The following is a 5837-nucleotide window of genomic DNA, read 5'->3' as shown; positions in this document are numbered from 1 at the left end:
ACTAAGAACTATACTTCATTCATCTCAAATTATTTATCATATTTTTCTTTAACAATATCTGTTTAAAATAAATAAATATATCTATCATTTTAAACTTTAAGATAAACGTAATTGCTAATATTTTTCATTTTACCCTAAGAAGTAATTGTTCTTGAAGACAAAATTACTTCAAAATGACAAATAAATAATAGAGTGAATATTCAATGAAAATTGATTAATTGTATCTGAATTAAATTTTTTAAAGTGTGTGATGGTATATATAAATATATAATCATTTGTTGGATCACAATGTACAATTTTTATCACCGCATGAGTATAAATTATATTACTCATGCTTAAAATTGTATTTTTGATATGGTAGGAATAAAGTGGTTCTAAGATGAAGAGATTTAGATAAAAGAAACTAGATAAAAGTGTTGAAATGAGGATAAGAAAATAAAGGAATATATAGTATAATTTGCTAATGATGGGCTCATAACTATAGTTAGAAAACATGCAAAAGCCAAAGAAATTGTAATAAAATGAATTTAAAAATCATTACATGAGAATGCGATAAAGATATTATTGGAGAAGCATCACAGCCACTTCCTATTGCAGAAAATGGTGAAGCCTTTTGCTACACTCTTTGTACAGTAAAGCTGGTGCCAGCAGGAGATTACTTCGTTTCTCAGGGTGTGTAGTTTGTAAACATAGTCTAACTACGGATTTTACAGAACCGTGAGCTAGGGAGAATTAGGATCTGTCATAGAGTATAAATAAAGATTAGATACAAAATTTTCCCTCTTTTCCCCGTATTTTCCATCTTAGTTATAATTTTAGTATTCTGTTTTCACATACGTTATTAATGAGTAACTAAATTTTCTATCTAAGGTTTTGGCAGTTACTAAATTAAATATTGTTACCTTTTTATATAATTGAGATGTTGGATTTTTCTACTTGTTCAACTGGTGATTAAATCATCGTGGATTGTGTACGTATTCATTATGTGTTTCTTTAGAAAGAATGCATATTGTGTGTTTAAAAGCTTAGTTAGAGATATCGAATCTTTAGGTGATAATGAGTGGTGAGAACCTGCTAGTTAGAGTAGTGTAAGAGAATGTCTAGTAAATCCTCATAATTTATCATGAGGTAAATACGGTAAATTGAGTGCTCACAATCTGTAGAGAACAAATTGAAACTAATATAACAAGAGGTACTTTGATAATCGAGGAAGGTATTGTTGGGTATATAGTAAGAGTTAATGGAAAATGACCGGAAAATGAAAAGAAAGAAATTTGAAAAGTTGGGAACTTTAAAAGTCTTCTTATACCTTGATGAAGAGGTATTTCTCCCTCATTGTGGTGGAAAGAAAAATCGGAAAATGGCCTAAAATACCCTTAAAGTATTGGAAATGGTATAAAATTATTTTCCATCCATTTATTGGCTCCAAAATACCCTTCACACCCACCTATTAGGTCCAAAATATCCTTTGTCATCCACCTTTTGGTTCAAAATTGACCACTTATTTAATAGTTTTATATTTAAACTATTTAAATATTATTTTAAATACGCGGTGCTTAACTATTTGTTATAATTTAACTTATTAGTATAATTAATTATAAATTAATTCACTACCCACCCATTACTAATTAAATCCCTCTAAATTAATAAATCAGTCACATTATTAATGCAACAACAGAAAAACTACTTCCAATTGAGTGTTTTTAAAAATTTGAGGCGAAAATAGCTATAGCAGTAAATTATCATATATTCAAGTGTCTAAATAAAAATTACCGGTGAACTTAAAAGTTTGACTATGTTCATCTTAATTATTCTTACATTTCAATTATGTGATGTTACTTCATAGGTAACTCATTTTCAATATAAATATATTAAAAGTTTTAAAAAAAATCATAAATATTTATAAAATTATATTTTTAGAAAGTGCATGAATTAATTCGGGATATATTACTTCTTTACCTTTAATCATAAATTTCTAATTTAATCTTGAAAGAGAATCCTATTGAAAGTCTCCTCCTAAATAAGCGGCTCAATCTAAATTTAAATGGGGCTTAAATTCGGACTCGAATAATTTTGGATGTAATTTTTAGAAATCTATAATTTTATCGTGTTTTAGTAGTCTTTATCGCGATTTTGATATTATAATTGAATTATTAATTGGGTGAGGTTTAGTTAGTAATGAGTAGGTAGTGAGTTTGTTCATAAATTGTATTAATAAATTAAATTATAACCAATAGTTTTACGCCAAGTATTTCAAAAAATATTTAAAGAGTTCAATTTTAAAACAATTAAATAAGTGGTCAATTTTGAACCCAAAGGTGGATAACAAGGGTATCTTGGAGCCAATAGGTGGATGAGAAGGACATTTTGGAGCCAATAGGTGGATGAAGGGTAATTTTGTATCATTTTCAATACTTTAAGGGTATTTTAGGCCCTTTTCCGAAGAAAAATAGAAGAGTTAAATATAGAAACACTCTTATTAATTGTTACAAGGATTGGACAAAGGGACCCCCTCGCGTTGTCATTGCTCGACTTCCATTGAGAGATTTTTTTGGACAAAGTTTGTTTAATTATTTAGTTATTTATTTATATATTTAAATTAAATTAAATAGTCAAAACATTTTCAATTAATTAGTTGATAACCGAAACGTTTCAGCTTTTTGATTGATTAATCGAAACATTCCGATCCGAATCGGATCCGCGTGACCTGAATTATTTAAATTCTTTCTCGTTTTATTTTGAATTTTCCAACGTTAGAAATGAATGTTCTGAAAAGTAGCAACATTCAAGAACAGCCATAACCTTTTGAAAGGTTGCAAACTTTCATAATGATCGTGTTGAATTTGAAAGAGTTGCAACCTTTCGAAATTAGTTCCTCTTAGCAATAAATACCACTGAATCTTCAGACTTTTTCCTTATGAATTTTTCTAATTTTTTTCTTCTTCTTCTGCACAAAGTTTCTTCGTGTACTTTAATATCGTTGAGTGACTCGCTGACACCAACCTTTTGTATATCAATACACTAGTAATTAAGATCATTATATCCTCGAAGGACATATTTCAAATCAAACATCGGATATTCGAGGGGAAGAGTTTTCTTAAGGGACACAATGCATTTAGTGGACTTGATCTTTTTCCATTCTGGTTTTTCCAAATTCTGATATGTTTTACAGATTTTAATTTTTTGACAACTTCATATTTCTGCAAAGTTTCTTGTAATCAGCATTATTATTTTTAAACATAGATTGGCAACAACATTAAGGAAATTATTTTTTATTTATTTGTTTTGTGCTTGTGGTGGAGACAAAAACCTTTGTGATTCTATACTCCTATTAAGTTTGCAACATTAGTTTATTGCTTACTAAGTCTGTATCGATTTTTGTTTATCAGAAATGACAAATAACAATGTGACAATGTCTGCTATTGTACCAACCCGAACTGTTATACTACCAGTAGGGAAATCGAGAAATTTCTGTGGTGTGAATTTGAAAGGATGGCAGCAATGTGTATTTTTCTATATTAACACTCTTGGTCTGTAGAAATTAACCAACGAAGAAACTCTAGTGTCTGCTGGTGAAATGTCAGGCAGAGAAATATTTATGATTATTGACGCATGAAAATAGACAAAATTTCTATGTAAGGGCTACGTTTTGAGTGCTTTAGAGGATCACTTATAAAATCTCTTTAGTGCAATGACAACTTCGAAATAATTGTGCGACGCAATTGAGAAGAAATATAAGACAGAAAATGCATACCTGAAAAAGTTTGTGGCCACAACGTGTTTAGAACATAAAATTCTTGATAGTAAAACTGTTGGATCACAAGTGTAGGAACTTCAACTTATTTTCCATGATCTGTTTAGTGAGGATATGGTAGTAAATGAAGCTTTTCAAGTGAGAGATTAAAAGCAACACAAGAGTTGTAAATACTCCTATTGAATGTCCTTTAAGGATAGAGTCTACGACATGCATGAACCTTGATAGACTAATCGAATCTAATAAAAATAACCCATGAAGAAGGGGGAGGATCAAAGAATCAAAATGATCATAATAAAGGGACAATGTGCTCTTGAATAGATTGTGACATAACACTTCATGAAACCTCATGATAAGGGTACGTATCTAAAAATAATGAAGTGATAAGATCTCAATAAGTTACGTCGTATTGTAAATCGAAACAAAATAATTTATCATTGACGATATCTTTGATACAATAGCGTGCAATATTGTAAAAGATTATGATGATATAAATTCTACGACTCTTAAATCATGTTGGTGTAAGAATAATTATCAAATAAAAGTGGAATGATGCATCTTGGTAAGCTTAAAACTTATTTGGCTTGCAATCTATGCACTAGAAGATATCATACATTTAATATGGATGTTATCATTTGACAAAATTGATATATGAAAATGCCCGATGTTTTCAAAATTTAAAATATATACAAGTTCTTGGAAAACTTGTTTATAATCCTCATAAGGATTAAATATATTAAAATATACAAAGAAATTATTATGCAAGTTGATGACTAGAATTGAAACTCTCGAACAGTTTTCAAAAGGCAATAGATTATCTGCTTAAAAAGTTGAAGTAAGGAACTTGTAGAAATCTTTGATCCTAAAGGGAAAGTTTATAAAGGAGATAGAAGAAAGCATATTTTGTCAATTTTTTTTTTTTTTACATTTATGAGCTCCCAAGAATGGTGATATCGACATGCAACAGTTTGTTTAAGTAATATTATGATTGATTTATTCACCAAGTCTCTACCAACTACAACTTTCAAGAAGATTATGCAAAAGCTTGGAAAACAAAGATTCAAGTCAGTGGATTTATGTTCTCATTATAGGGAGTTAATACGTGATGTACTCTTTTTTCTCTATAAGGTTTGGTCCTATTAGGTTTTCTTTGTAAAGATTTTAATGAGGCATCCATAATGCGTATTATTCGATATATGTACTCTTTTTTCTTCACTAGATTTTTCCCCACTGAGTTTTATCTAGTAAGATTTTAATGAAGCACATAATCTATTGACATTCAAGGGAGAGTGTTATAAAATATTTGTATTACAGTGAATGTCTAATTATGTGGAGTCCTTTTAGGATACGATTAGGAATCCTACTTGAGGACCCAAAGGTTTTCCCTATAAATAAATGGGGTTTTCCTTCATTGTAAATAAGATCTGTAAATTCTAAATATCCCTCGAGATGAATAAGAAGTTTTCTCTCTTCTCCCTATTTTGATCTTCTTCTAAATTTATATAGTTTCATAATTATGATCAAATTTTCAATCAATATTGAACATAGATAAATATTGTTGAATTTTTTTGAAAAGATATTTTTTTCATTTGTACATATTTACTTGTTTTTGGGATATAATCTTTGCTATTTTCCATTTTATTATTATTATAATACTCTAAAGATTTGAAAAATTCAAATTCAAATAAAATAAATACTAAATTAAGAAAAGAAAATTTTGTTACTAGTTACTTTTTTGGAAGTGTCTAAATCTTTAACTGTTACTTCTTTAAAAAAAAAGATATACTGTTGTTACTTTTATTTTTAATTTTATAAAATAATATTCTCTCCGTTCTGTGTTTGTAACGACCTGTTTAGTCGATTCGAGCAGCAAGATTATTTTGATAGAAACTGGCTGAGTCGACGGAACAGTCGACGGACCGTCATGGTCACGACGGACCGTCGGGGGTAATTGTTCCAAAATACTTAAACTCTGGAAATCTGGGTACTGGGATCAACTCTCTGAACTTCACGACGGAACTGCAGTACGGACCGTCGTAGCCACGACGGACCGTCACAGACCTTTTACTGAAATTGAGTCTCT

The sequence above is a fragment of the Solanum pennellii genome, chromosome 1, assembly GCF_001406875.1.
Source record: "Solanum pennellii chromosome 1, SPENNV200".
Lineage (NCBI taxonomy): Eukaryota > Viridiplantae > Streptophyta > Magnoliopsida > Solanales > Solanaceae > Solanum > Solanum pennellii.
This window is presented reverse-complemented; position numbering follows the sequence as displayed.